Source organism: Parambassis ranga, unplaced genomic scaffold, assembly GCF_900634625.1.
Source record: "Parambassis ranga unplaced genomic scaffold, fParRan2.1 scaffold_147_arrow_ctg1, whole genome shotgun sequence".
Lineage (NCBI taxonomy): Eukaryota > Metazoa > Chordata > Actinopteri > Ambassidae > Parambassis > Parambassis ranga.
This window is the reverse complement of record NW_021144720.1, coordinates 7,011-20,073: the sequence shown is the minus strand read 5'-3', so window position 1 is coordinate 20,073 and position 13,063 is coordinate 7,011. Positions and strand designations below refer to the sequence as shown.

The 13,063-nt window shown below is 46.4% G+C and overlaps 1 pseudogene; it reads left to right on the top strand.

Moving 5' to 3' along the window:
• The first annotated feature begins 424 nt into the window (after positions 1 to 424).
• On the top strand, positions 425 to 7,699 carry LOC114429501 (coiled-coil domain-containing protein 39-like; annotated as a pseudogene).
• The last annotated feature ends 5,364 nt before the right edge of the window (positions 7,700 to 13,063 follow it).

Sequence of the window (13,063 nt, the reverse complement as noted above, 5' to 3'; positions counted from 1 at the left end):
TGAGCAGAAGGAAACAGGGGGATTTTCACCCCGACACACGTGACGTCCGTTGCCGTGGAAACCATATATGGTTTATACCGGTAGTCTTCTTCCAAACTTTGCAGATATAAATACTATTGTATTATAATATTATCTAAATACTATACATCATAATATTAATATGTTTACCGTCATGATTACTACCAATATGAAGTGCAATTTAAATATTAATACACAACTACTTAGAAAACAATATGAACAAACGTGCACCAGGCAAAAGATTGACACGGATAAATATGTAGAAGATTTTGGAGATGAAGTATACATTAAATGTATTTTACAAGCTGACCGGAAGCATTACTTCTGGTCTCGCGCTGCCTCCTTGTGGCGACATGCGGAACGTGTGGTTGCTAGGGGCAACTGACAACAGACCTGAACCATAGCAACCGACACACAGACGCTGTATAAAGCCGGAGTCAAGACATATTGCTGAGAATTACTGCGTTGTTGCTTTCCATAGCATTTGTCAGGCACGGTGTTAAAATGGAAATTATGTCTGGAGTTCTCGACCCAGTTTTGGCTGAAGTGGGGTGGGATAGCCGTTATGCTGTCCCCGAGCTCAACGCTGAAAACAAAGCCTTACTGGAGGAGGTGAGGAAACTTATTATTAACATGTTTAATGGCACATGTTTAGCTTCCTTTTCTCTGTTTGTTTTTGGGTGTCATCGTGTGGGTCGTTTAAAATTACTCACTGAAGAATAATGTTGTAATGAGGTTTGTTTTGACTGAGCGCAGGTTGTGCACACGGTCCTCCTGCAGTGACACCAGGGTCACTGTTCAATTCATTATTTTAAATATTTGAGAGCACCTGTAAATTCCGGGCACAGCTGAAATTTCCAAATAAAATGTGACATTTGAATCTTTTTTTCTTGTTAAGTGACAGATATGTATGTATGGACAAACGTCCTCCCTTTACACTTTAGATTGCGTTTTCTTAATGGTATTGCACATCAGTTTTCGGTATCTGAATTTTGATTCAGTGTGTGTGCTGTGTCATGATGATGTCAACAGATTTGTAGAAAAGAGAGAGAGCGGACACAACTGGAAGACAAACTGGAGAAAAACAAGGAACAAAAGAAGAACATGGCCAATTACCTAAAGAATATTAAAGAAGAGCTGGAAAACACTGAGGTCAGTATTGTATCTATGAGTTGTGATATGTTTGTTTTGTGGTGGGTTATGCAGTGTGTGTTATTTGTATTGTCTAGGCTTTGTGTGAGGCAAAGGAGAGAGAGATAGAGTTAGAGAAACACCTGACAGCCCTCGCGGAGAGAGAGAACCTAGCCGCCTGACTCAGGACACAGCTAAGATGGAGAATGAGCTCAGCTCCTTAGGAGAGAGGAGAAACACGCTGGAGGTCAGAGCCTTTCATAAATAAAAAACAATAGAAAAGAGAAGTAGCTATAGATTGTGATGCCACAACAACATGTGTCTGTATCCCCAGAACAACCTTTTCAAGGCCAAACAGAAGCTGGAGGAGTTCAGGCAGCAGATGAACTGGGACCAGCAGACAATGGATTGCTTTTTGGAGGAGTCAGCAGGCAAATATGAGGACACGATGGCCATCAACAAATACGCTCAGCAAGATGAGCAGAGGATCAAGGTAAAGAGATGAAAACATCTCTCTTCTGCAGCACTTACAGCTTTGAGTTATCATTGGCTAACAGCTGTCTAACCTCCCCTGCTGCAGTCGCTCATTCTGGCGATAGACAAGAAGTCTGTGGAGGCCAATGAAAAGCTCAAAGCACTCGATAAAGAGAAGACTGAGACAAAATTAGCCCAGGTAATGTGTAAAAACACAGCACATCCATGGTGTTATTACTAACAGTATGTGTAAAATGTTAGTATGGCAGTTGTGGTTTCCCATTAAAATCCCTCTGCTGTCGTACCAGCTTGCATTGGATAAGGTGACAGAGAATCTGCAGCAGGCTCACCTGGAGACACAGCAGCTTACCCACCTGTGGGAAAACACTATCAAGTACATGAAGCAACAAGATGCTGAGATGCAGCAGTGTGCACTGGTAAAGCATGGGACATTAAACATCTACTGGTCATTCATTCTAGAGTGAATTCACACAGGAGAGTCTTTTCTTTGTAATTAATTATATTGCAGCAACTTGCCCAGGCAACCAGAAGCTGAGGGAAAAGAAGGCCGCCATTGCAGAGAAGAAGCACCTGATGGAGATCCAAGGAACAACAGGAAAGAAGCCGAGAGGAAGTCAGCGGTGGCCAACAAACAGGCAGTAAAACTGCGGCAGGAGCTGAAGGGGCAGGAGAGTGACTTTGGCAGGCTGCAGGATGAGGTGCTGAATGTGGACTAATAATAAACTGCCTTCATATTGATATTATTATAAGTGCGAGTGAGCTGACTCTCATGTGTCCTGCAGCTAAAAGGCTGCAAAGGTCAACCTAGAGAGAACAACCTCTGATGTGAAGATGCTGACGTCCCACATATCCATGATGAAGAAGGACATCCAGGACTACAATGACAAGTAGTGTATCACAGCAGGGCTCTGTGGTGGTATTGACTGGAGCGGTGGTAATGTACTACACAATGTCTGTTTATGTTTCTGTGTATTTTAGACTGAAGGAAGCCAAGATCCCAATGCTGCGCTGGAGGAGAAACTGAAGGTTGTGGACTCAGACTGCCCTCAGTGAGGAGGAGAGAGCAGCACAGATGGAGCAGTTCCTCAGAGATGAGGAGCAGGCCAGTAAGGTGAGCATTGATGGCCGGTCGACCCCTTTCAGTTCTTTATCACTGGGTATTTTTGCAGCCCCTCTCTTTGATCATCTGTTTTTTATGGTTTGCTACATTTGGTCACACGGTGGCAGAAACGTATTTCCTCTCTGTAACTCCATGCCTGTGTTTCACTCCAGGAGTTGGACATCCAGCTGCGTGACTACAACTCAGAGCTGTCTCACCATAGAGAGCACCTGCAGGCTGTCAGGATGAAAAGGAGGCTTCTGCTGCGCAAGTTTCAAGGAGTAAATCCACCATTGTGCGCCTGCATAACCAGCTCAAAAAACAGGAGGAGGAAAGTTACAAGGCAGCAGACCATCTTGAGACAAGTGGCACGTTTAGCAAAACACTACCCAGCCTTCCTATGTCTTGATGCTCCACTCTGCAACACAAATGCTGACAGTATTTGTTTGTCCCCTTCATTGTGCAGGACAGTCGGAACAATGCACTGAATAAAAAAACTGGAACGCCTGCGAGGAGATGACATTCCATCAGATGAAAAACAAATGCTGGATGTGAAGATTGCTGAGCTGACCAAACACCTAGAGGAGAAAAAAAACCACAGCTAAGATGCTCACTGACATGCTCAAAGAGTCTGAGGTCAGTCTGATAATATACTTGGCTTTTTTTTCTATAAACCTCTTACATATACTGAGATAAATCTTGGTGTCTGGCAGACTCATATTCGCTGCCAGAAGAGGAGATGGAGAAGTCAGGAGCTCAGAAGAAGATTTGACCGACAAAGTGGAGGAGCTCAACTTGTTCTGTAGTACCTGTGAGAAGGACCTGAAGAAAGTCCGACAGAGGAAACAGGTACCTGTGATCACCATCATGTGTCACTGTGGAAGGTCAATACATCCTATAGCAACTTAAATGAATGCAAACAAACTGAAGTAGTTTTTCCTCAAAGCTGAGAATCGACCTGACAGAAAGGCTGTATGCACTGTGATTTTAAACTCATGGGTTCCCTATCAGGACAGCATGGTGGAGCACAAGTTCATGAAGCTAGAGGTGGAGCGTATGAGGGATCTGCTGTACAACAAGGCAGACCGGCGTGCTGTCTTTGGAGAAGAGGAAGCTGAACCTGCAGAAAGCTATGAAAGAGAGGGAGGATGAGATCAAAGTGTACAAAGAAATGCTCAGCCAGCAGCTGAAGCTCGGTGAACAGGAGAGGCAGAGACTCAGGTAAAAAAAAAACAAATCACTCAGTTCTCAAAGGTTTGTCACATCACTTAATGTCAATCATTGTATCTCAGTGCTGAACTCAATGAGAAACTGTCCAAGATTGAAACTTTGAAGAAACGTTTTGAGGTTGTGACCCTGACCAAGGCAGGTCCTGAGGCGGAGGGGGAGCACTCACAGGCTTACTACATCACTAAGGTCGGAGCTCTTCACACATAGTCTACTGAAGCACACACCATGGTTCCAGACCTTTGCATCACCTGTGTGTGCTTTTCACCAGGTTGCACAAGAGAAAGGGGAACTTAAGCAGAAGGGTGATGAGCTGGATGCTAAAATCCACAAGCTGGAGCTGGAAAACAGCGCTCTGGAGAACACCAACCAGCTGTTCAGCAACTCTAACTCTGTATACCGCAAATCTTTCAACAAAGCTGAAGAATCCAGTATGTAAACCAGCGACAGCCCTCTTCAACTGTATACTTGTGATTGATTGATTGTTAAATGATGGCGGCAGCTGTCATTGGCCACAATGTATTTGTTTTCGTTTTAGGTCCGGACTATCAGGAGAAGTTGAAGCTGGAGGAGCAGCTGAGAGCTGCTGAAGTGAAGCTGAAGGATAACAAACGACAGATCCAGGAGCTCCAACAGGACATGCAGGTTATTGTTATTTATAGCCAGTGTAGAGCAGATCACTGAGAACGAAGCAATTAGTCTTCGACGGCTCAGGTTACATTCAGACTGATTCTGGATTAACTGGATCTTAACCATGCAAATACTTTGTTAGCTCATATATCATTAGCATAATGGTCAACATTCAGCAGGCAGTAATAGTTAAATTACAATTTTGTTACAGACAGGTAAAAGAACTTTAGTCATGTAAATAGTAATTCATTCAAAATCATCAGATACGATATTATGTTTGTAACCAGGAAGTCAGTTATTATCACTGCAACAGTGATGGATATGCTTTGGGCCAAGTTAGAGAATCAATCATTTACACACTTAGTCCAGCACCCATGGAGCACACAGATCCCTTCTTTGTAGAAGTCGCCCACAGACCATGTGGCCTAAAGGTGCATCTCTTTTGTGCAGCCATCACTGCACAATACTACAGACTACAGGAAATACAGAGGGTGTATTATGTAGCGCCCCTGTGAAAGCCAAAATAACTTGTTTAAACTATCTGCCTGACATTGATCTTGTATGAATCTCTGTGTATGTGCATGTTCAGCTTTAGTGTATTCATGGGTGTGTGTCTGTTTCCAGGAAAGGAACAAGACTCTGCAGAACCTGCAACAAGAGGAGCAAGAGGAGGGAGAAAAGATGAGAATAAATCAGACACTCCTGGAGAAACTGAACAAAGACATCACTGTTCAGAAGGAGAAAATCGACAGAGCCACAAAACAGGTTTAAAATCAACCGCTTATTCTAAAGTCATTTCATGACGCGGCAGTAAACACAGGGGGTGTTGTGTGTGTGTGTGTGTGTGTGTATACAGAACCCTGGCTATTGCCTCAGTCATGTTTAATTCTGTAATGTCCTGCTGTTTTCCAGTGCTCCAAGCTGACCAAACAGATCCGCTCAGCCAAAAAAACCAAGAGTGAGACTTTGGAAGAGAAGGACATTAAAGTGACAGAGATGAAGGAATTTAACAAGGTTATTGACAAGATGCTGAATGAGGCCATGGAGAAAAACCCAGACGTCAGACCGGCGCTGGAGAAATACTTCCTGCAGGTGCAGAACGGCTCAAACAGCTCAAACAGCAGGACTAATGCAGCCACAGCAGCTTACCCTTTAATGCTCCTCTCTATTACCCCTCACAGGACAATCTGTCTCTTCCACCTCCTCCTTCAACTCCTTCCACCCAGCGGAGCTTCAGGACAAACTCTGCCCGCAGCTCGACCACTTCCAGGTCAGACTTACCCTGAAATGGGTCACACTAGAATACTACACTGATAACAGTTCACCTTTAACAGTCAGTCAGCTCCACAGCTGCAAGGTGTTGGTGATAAAAATGCACAAGATGAATACGACTATAAACAGAGTATAACGAGTGAGGTGGATATTTTAGTACACCACTCTTCCTCTGTATATTTATTGTGCTCTGCCTGTATTGTAGACCTCCTGCATCCTCAGCCAGCAGCCGTGGAGCCTCTGCTCCACAGCCCCCCACAGTGAAGATGGTGGGACTGGACTTGAACCTGAAGAACGTCCGACAGAGGAAACAGGTACCTGTGATCACCATCATGTGTCACTGTGGAAGGTCAATACATCCTATAGCAACTTAAATGAATGCAAACAAACTGAAGTAGTTTTTCCTCAAAGCTGAGAATCGACCTGACAGAAAGGCTGTATGCACTGTGATTTTAAACTCATGGGTTACCTATCAGGACAGCATGGTGGAGCACAAGTTTATGAAGCTAGAGGTGGAGCGTATGAGGGATCTGCTGTACAACAAGGCAGACGGCGTGCTGTCCTGCATGACCTGCAGCTCAAACAGCAGGACTAATGCAGCCACAGCAGCTTACCCTTTAATGCTCCTCTCTATTACCCCTCACAGGACAATCTGTCTCTTCCACCTCTTCCTTCAACTCCTTCCTCCCAGCGGAGCTACAGGACAAACTCTGCCCGCAGCTCGACCACTTCCAGGTCAGACTTACCCTGAAATGGGTCACACTAGAATACTACACTGATAACAGTTCACCTTTAACAGTCAGTCAGCTCCACAGCTGCAAGGTGTTGGTGATAAAAATGCACAAGATGAATACGACTATAAACAGAGTATAACGAGTGAGGTGGATATTTTAGTACACCACTCTTCCTCTGTATATTTATTGTGCTCTGCCTGTATTGTAGACCTCCTGCATCCTCAGCCAGCAGCCGTGGAGCCTCTGCTCCACAGCCCCCACAGTGAAGATGGTGGGACTGGACTTGAACCTGAAGAACGTCCGACAGAGGAAACAGGTACCTGTGATCACCATCATGTGTCACTGTGGAAGGTCAATACATCCTATAGCAACTTAAATGAATGCAAACAAACTGAAGTAGTTTTTCCTCAAAGCTGAGAATCGACCTGACAGAAAGGCTGTATGCACTGTGATTTTAAACTCATGGGTTACCTATCAGGACAGCATGGTGGAGCACAAGTTTATGAAGCTAGAGGTGGAGCGTATGAGGGATCTGCTGTACAACAAGGCAGACGGCGTGCTGTCCTGCATGACCTGCAGCTCAAACAGCAGGACTAATGCAGCCACAGCAGCTTACCCTTTAATGCTCCTCTCTATTACCCCTCACAGGACAATCTGTCTCTTCCACCTCTTCCTTCAACTCCTTCCTCCCAGCGGAGCTACAGGACAAACTCTGCCCGCAGCTCGACCACTTCCAGGTCAGACTTACCCTGAAATGGGTCACACTAGAATACTACACTGATAACAGTTCACCTTTAACAGTCAGTCAGCTCCACAGCAGCAAGGTGTTGGTGATAAAAATGCACAAGATGAATACGACTATAAACAGAGTATAACGAGTGAGGTGGATATTTTAGTACACCACTCTTCCTCTGTGTATTTATTGTGCTCTGCCTGTATTGTAGACCTCCTGCATCCTCAGCCAGCAGCCGTGGAGCCTCTGCTCCACAGCCCCCCACAGTGAAGATGGTGGGACTGGACTTGAATCTGCCTGCGACCTCCTCTCCTCTCACCACCTCCAGACGTTCCAGCTCAGGGAGCAGCACAAAGAGCGGCAGCAGCACAAAGAGCGGCAGCAGCACAAAGAGGAACCTGTAGCATGCTGTGTTCATCTTTACTAGCTGATCTTTGTAAACAGAGAGGAGATGGGAGGCTGTAAACATGTTCTTTTGTGCTGTGAAGTCGGCCATTTTAACATGGGAGCGGAGCGGCATGTTCACACTGAAGGATGAAGCACACACTCTCCAGGCTTCAAGAGAAGACGGCAAAGGAAGAAGCTGAGGACAGGATGGGAGAGAGAATATAGTATTTAATCTGTATAGTATAAAAAAATATTTGTGTTATTTCAGCCAAGAGATATTTGTGTTTATTGCTGTGAAAGAAAGCAAGTCTGAAGGATGAACAGTTTAATATGACGTCACTAATGCCTCCACCCCCAGCTCGGACTGACTTCCTGCATCTGGCTAAAAATACAGCAGACAACATGTTTCGTAAGGCTCCTAAGAACCGCCACAATCTCTCTCAAAACATGACCATCAGTGCTTTGAAGCAGAAACGGGTTAGAAAAAAAAGTAATCAGGACAAATAACTCTGCTTTCTTGGCTGATCTGAACACTATCTGGTTACAAATGACTCCGCCATCCAGCTCGACCGCCTAACATGTTTCAGAGCGGACAGAGCCCTGGTTGAAGGAGGTAAGACCCGCGGCGGCGGGCTCTGTGTTTACATCAATGACTCTTGGTGTCGGGACGCTGCTGTGGTCTCCAAACACTGCTCGCCACTTGCGGAGCTTATGATTATAAAGTGCCGGCCGTTTTACCTGCCACGGGAGTTTACAGCTATACTGCTTGTAGCTGCGTACATCCCCCCGAGCTCCAGCAACAACAGGAGCGACGCACTGAATGAGCTCTACCTGCAGGTCAGTGAGCAGCAGACAGCCCACCCTGATGCTTTTCTCATCCTGGCGGGTGATTTCAACCATGCAGACCCCAAGACTGTGTTTCCAAAAATTCACAAACACATAGACTTTCCAACCCGTGGTAACAACACACTGGACAATGTTTACACCACCCAGAGAGGCGCTTACAAAGCCCTCCCCCTCCCCCACCTCGGAGCCTCTGATCACATTACTGTTATGTTAATGCCAGCATACAGACCACTGGTAAAAGTTGCCAAACCAGTCCGAAAAGAAGTGAGAGTGTGGCCGGAGGGAGCCACAGGAGCTTTACAGGACTGTTTCAGCACAACAGACTGGGATGTGTTTAAGCAGGCTGCAACCCACAAAAACTGCACTGACCTCCAGGAGTACTCAGAGACTGTCACTGCATACATCACCAAATGTATTGATGATGTAACTGAAACCAGGACAGTCAGCATTCGAGCCAGTCAGAAACCATGGCTGACAGGGGAGGTCTACAGGCTGCTGAGGGCCAGGAACGCTGCCTTCAGAAGAGGCAACGAGACCAGCCTAAGGTTAGCCAGAGCTGACCTGTCCCGTGGCATCAGGAAGGCGAAGAGGCAGTACTCCAGGAGGGTTGCCCACCACTTCAGCGACAGCAGAGACACCCGGAGCCTGTGGCGGGGGATACAGACCATCGCGGACTACAAGCCCTCTCCACGGACCTGTGACAGCAACAGCTCTCTGCTGAACCAGCTGAATGACTTCTTTGGACGCTTTGAAGCACTCAACAGCACCCCTGCACAAAAGATCACACCCTCTCCCACTGACCAGGTATTTTCCCTGTCCCGAGCCAGCGTGAGGACATCTCTCAGCCAGATCAACGCACGCAAAGCTCCTGGTCCTGACAACATACCTGGCCGTGTGCTCAGAGACTGTGCTGAGGAGCTCGCTGAGGTGTTTACAGACATCTTCAACATCTCACTGAGCCAGGCTGTTGTCCCCACCTGCTTCAAAGCCACCACGATCATCCCTGTGCCAAAGAAGTCCACCCCCGCCTGCTTCAATGACTACCGTCCAGTAGCACTCACACCCATCATCATGAAGTGCTTTGAACGGTTAGTCATGAAACACATCAAGACGGCCCTCCCTCCCTCCCTGGACCCATTCCAGTTTGCATATCGGCCCAACCGGTCAACCGATGATGCTGTTTCCACAGCACTCCACACAGCCCTCACCCACCTGGAAAATAAAGACTCATATGTTCGAATGCTGTTCATAGACTTCAGCTCAGCATTCAACACCATCATCCCACAGCAGCTCATCAACAAACTGGACCAGCTGGGGCTGAACTCCTTGCTGTGCAACTGGCTGCTGGACTTCCTCACCGGGAGACCTCAGACAGTGCGGGTCGGCAGAAACACATCCAGCACCATCACAATGAACACCGGGGCTCCCCAAGGATGTGTGCTGAGCCCCCTCCTCTTCACTCTGCTGACCCATGACTGCACGCCAACACACAACAACAACATCTTTGTGAAGTTTGCGGACGACACAACTGTGGTGGGTCTCATCTCCGGTGGAGATGAAACAAACTACAGGAATGAGGTGCACCTTCTGGCCGAGTGGTGCAGAGACCACAACCTCTCCCTGAATGTGGAGAAGACAAAGGAGATGGTTGTGGACTACAGGAGAGCACACAGTCAGCACACCCCTCTGACCATCGACGGTGCTGCTGTGGAGCAGGTGAGCAGCACCAAGTTCCTGGGTGTGCACATCACTGAGGACCTCTCCTGGACTAACAACACTGCATCCCTGACCAAGAAGGCACAGCAGCGCCTCTACTTCCTCCGCAAGCTCAAAAGAGCCAGAGCCCCTCCCTCCATCCTGTGCACCTTCTACAGAGGGGCTGTTCAGAGCATCCTGTCCAGCTGCATCACTGTGTGGTACGGAGCCTTCACCGCCACCTGCAGGAAGACGCTTCATTGCATAGTGAGAGCAGCTGAGAGGATCACCGCGTCCCTCTCCCCTCCTCCAGACCTCTACGACAGCCGTCTCACCCGAAAGGCCCTCCGTATCACAGGAGACCCCACTCCACCTTCACACCGCTTCTTCAGGTCCTGCTTCTGCCACTAGCAAAGAGGACTGACGCCAGCCTCCGGGCCAGGACCAGCGACTGATGGACAGTTCATCCACCAGGCTGTCAGGAAGCTGAACTCTCTCCCTGCTGTGCCCCCACTTTATCTTCCCCCTTCCCGGACCCCCTTCCCTGACCCCCCCCCCCCCCCCACCAAACTAGGAACTCTTTGTACCAGCCACTTTAACAAAAGGAACTCTTTGCACCAGCCACTTTACCCTGTGTATTCAGGCTTGGCACCTTAGTCATGTCATCCAGTCTCATATAAGCTGCTATAACTTAAACCAATCATGGACTGTACATTATGCCAACTGTCTTGCACCATTACATCTTTTGCACTCTCATACCAGTCTCAATAAGCTGTTATAAGTTAAACCATTCCTGTTTACATTATGCCAACTGCACTGTCAAGCTGAAGTCCTCACAGAAGGATAAAGTTCGTCAGTTTATGATTTTCACACAATCCAATGAGAAGATTGCGGTGACTTGCCTGTCGCAGAATGACTGGAAACTAGATGTTGCCACAGATAAGTTTTTCCAAAACCCAGAGCTCTACGTTTCAAATTTAAAGGGAGCTTTAGACAAGAAGAGGCTTGAACAGCTCTACAACAGATACTGTGGAAATATATGGTCAAACTTGGTCAAAATATAGTTTGTTTGCACATATGGTAAAAGTGTATGGTTGCTCATAGATCGAGACCTCTGACTGAGGTCATAAAGCATTCTGATGTTTAATGGTTTCGAACTGCAAATGGTTAATGGTTTCGAACTGCAAACCCCTTAGTTGACCCAAAGATGAAAACACAAGCTTGCCAAAGAGATAAGATATACTCAAGGCCGTAACAGGAGGACCTGTGAGAATACACACACACACTCACATCTTTGATGTGACTGGAGAGCTTCAATGTCTTTTAGTTTCGTATACGCCCTCCACCTTGTGATTATTGAATATGCATGTTTCACTGAAAAACATTACCTTTTATGCCTTTCTATGCAAATGTAACCACACCTTGTTGTAAGATTAATAAAACGAGCCTAACGCATGGGACAGACAGAATGCAAATGGTCAGCTGCAGGAGCAGATCGAGGGGTCTGTATTGAGCTGTGCATTCTCCCTTTATAAAGGCGAAACTGAAACTGATCAGTACTGGTTTTCATTCAATGTTCTGTGCATCGGGGACGGAGTCTGGGAATCCGGGGTGACCAGATTAGGTCACAACAATTTGGGGGCTCGTCCGGGATCAAAGGGCAAAAATCATCCTCAGATCCGTCAATTGAACACAGGGGCCGATTACGAACAGACAGAGGACACGTGGCGCCAACAATAAGGTAAGCAGACCTTTTATATCTGCATTGACTACTCTAAAATGTAACGTGTCCCGAGTCTTAGTAGTAATCTGTCTGTAAAAGTAAAAAAGAACATTGACTGAATGAATTTAACTGTAAGTGAATGAATATGACTACAGTGAAATAACCGTAAGTGAATGAATTATGACTACGGTGAATGAGTAATGACTACAGCTGTTTAAGAGATAAGTAAATGATGCCTGCAGAGGAATAAGAGATTTTAAGAGAAAAAGGGGTAGCAGAAAATCCTGAGTGTGGCAACTCCACCGGTGCTCTGACGAGAGGCCGGAAAAGCTGGGTTTGAGGCCCGGGGCTTGAGGAACCCTAAATCACTACAAAAAGAGAGAAAAAGGAACAAGACCAGGCAGAAAACACATGGTATGACTGTTGGACTGACTGGAAACTGAAACAATGACCGCACTAGTTAGGCGGGAGTTGAAGTAAGTCTACAGGCTTCCAAATTACAGATATATAAGATTCTGGTGTCACGGACAGAGGCTAGTCTCGAATCCATTGGACTGAGTACCAGGGACACAGCGTGCCATATTTCTCAGTCGGCCAGAATCTAGAAAAGAAAGGAACTCTGAGACTCATAACTGTGAGTCGTCTGAGATAAAGACGACAAGACCAGAGAGTAGAGAATAAATAATGAAATAACTGTGAGCCGTTCTTACACTGGACGGCAAGACCAGAGAATAAGTCCTGTGAGTTCATGCACCCCTAAAGAGAAACAAAGAGAAGTGAAGATACAGTACTGACACACACACAGAGCTCGCAGTATAAATGGGTAAAGCATGAGTGTGGAATGTGTATGAATGCCAGAGACGAGGTGAACTGAAGCAGCAGCACTGCTGGAAACCTTAATTGGTGTAAACGTAAGGCAGTGGCCTGTTGAAGTAGGTTCACTCACGAACTGGATTAGTTTTTGTTGTGCACATACTTTTGTATTATTTCTGATGTGAACATAGTTTTGTGAACTTTTCTGACAACATAGTTTTGTTAATTCTTCTGAGCACAGTTTTGCAAATAACACAAAC